Here is a 1876-nt window from a genome sequence, read left to right as displayed (position 1 = left end):
CTCTCTCTCTGTCTCTCTGTCTCTCTCTCTCTCTCTCTGTGTACATGTTTCAGTACTGGGGTTTGTTTGGTACTTGGAATTGAACTCAGGATCTTGTGCTTGCCAGGCAGGCCCTTACGCTACTGAGCTATCTCGCTGGCCCATGGAAATTGAAATTGAACCCAGGTACTCAAGCATGGTGGGCCAGTGCTCTACCACTGAGCAACAGCTCCAGCCTTTTTATGCTTTATTTTGTTTGTTTGAGATACAGTTTCTACATAATCCATGCTGGCCTCGATCTCTTTTTTTTTTTTAAAGCTTCATGAATTTGTGTGTCATCCTTGTGCAGGGGCCATGCTAATCTTCTCTGTATCATTCCAATTTTAGTATATGTGCTGCTGAAGTGAGCACTGGCCTTGAACTCTTAGTGATCCTCCTGCCTCAGCCTCCACAGTGCTGGGATTACAGGTATGTACCTCCTTAGTAACTATTTTTTGGATGAGGAGAAAGAGGCCAGCCTAAGCAACATCCCTGGTTGTGGTTACACATGGTCAAATTTACATGCAGATCCTTAAGCTGCCTGCTGCTCCCCACTCCTGGCAGCTGTTTCCCGAAGTCCCTAGTCTAGGTCCTTGTTTCCAGTGACTGCTCTCTTGGAAATCCTCCCCTTTGCAGGCGATGAACAAAGAAGTCTGTAACTCTTCAAAGTAACTGTCTAGCTGGGTGTGGTGGTGCAGGGCTGTAATCCCAGCTCTCAGGAGGCTGAGGCAGAAGGATCACCTTGAGTTCTGGGCTAGTTTGGGTTACAGAGTGAGTTTATGGCCTGAACTACATATTGAGACCTTGTCTCAAAAAGCCAATACATCAGCCAGGGAGATGGCTCAATAGAATAAGCACTTGTCCGGCAAGTGCAAGGGCCTGAGTTCAATCCCCGGTTCCGAAAATCAAAAAGCCAACACAGGGAGCCAGGGAGATCACTCAGTAGAATCCTGAGTTCAATCCTCAGTACCAGAAAAACAAACACAGGGCTAGGAGATAGCCTGGTGGTTTTAAGAGTGTGCCTGGCAAGCCCAAGGACCCAGGTTCAATCCCTGGTACTGCAAGCCATGCTGGCCCTTAAAACTGTGCATGGTTGCACATCCTATAATCCCAGAGCTGGGAAGGCTGAGACAGGAGGTTCAATACAGGTCCCAGCTGTATAGTGAGCCCCTGTACCAAATAAATAAATAAAAGATTTAGAAAAGGGGGGGGGGCAGAGGAGATGACACAGTAGAATAAGAAGGGCCTCAATCCCCGGTTCCACACACACACACACACACACACACACACACACACACACAAAGAATAAGAAGGGCCTGAGTTCAATCCCCAGTTCTGCAAAATAAATAAATAAATGTAGGGCCCGGGGAGATGGCTCAGTGGAATAAGCACCTGCCTGGCAAGCGCAAGGGCCCAAGTTCAATCCCTGGTACCACACACACACAAAAAAAATAAAGGGGCTGGTGAGATGGCTCAGTGGTCTAAAGCACCTATTTACAACAAGCTTAGCAAAGCACAGGGACCACGGTTCAATCCCCCAGCACCACATGCCAGCCAGCCCGCCCCCTGGTGGGCTGAGCTGGACACACACACACACACACACACACACACAAATAAATAAAACTATAAAAAAAATTTAAAAAAATAAAAATAAAAATAAATAAATAAATAAATAAAAATTAAAAAAAAAATCCCCCACAAATACCAAATTAAAAACTCCAAAAAACAACCCACCCTAAACCAAACAAACAAACAACTGTCTAATAGCCCCTCCCTGCTTGTCTGTGAGCATTTTTTTTGGCTCAGGACTGTAACCCATGCAACCCTTAGGAGTCCTGTACGTGTGTGCAGTGTGTGT

The 1876-nt window shown here is 46.2% G+C and overlaps 1 non-coding gene across 1 annotated transcript; it reads right to left on the bottom strand.

Moving 5' to 3' along the window:
• Window positions 1-283: 283 nt before the first annotated feature.
• Window positions 284-390, bottom strand: LOC111814311. Its single transcript, XR_002819333.1, has one exon. It is a non-coding gene; the product is annotated as a U6 spliceosomal RNA (small nuclear RNA).
• Between the last annotated feature and the right edge of the window lie 1486 nt (window positions 391-1876).

This window comes from Octodon degus, unplaced genomic scaffold, assembly GCF_000260255.1.
Source record: "Octodon degus isolate 3935 unplaced genomic scaffold, OctDeg1.0 scaffold00288, whole genome shotgun sequence".
NCBI lineage: Eukaryota > Metazoa > Chordata > Mammalia > Rodentia > Octodontidae > Octodon > Octodon degus.
Note: the sequence above shows the minus strand (reverse complement) of the source record. Positions and strands in the feature narration are given on the sequence as shown.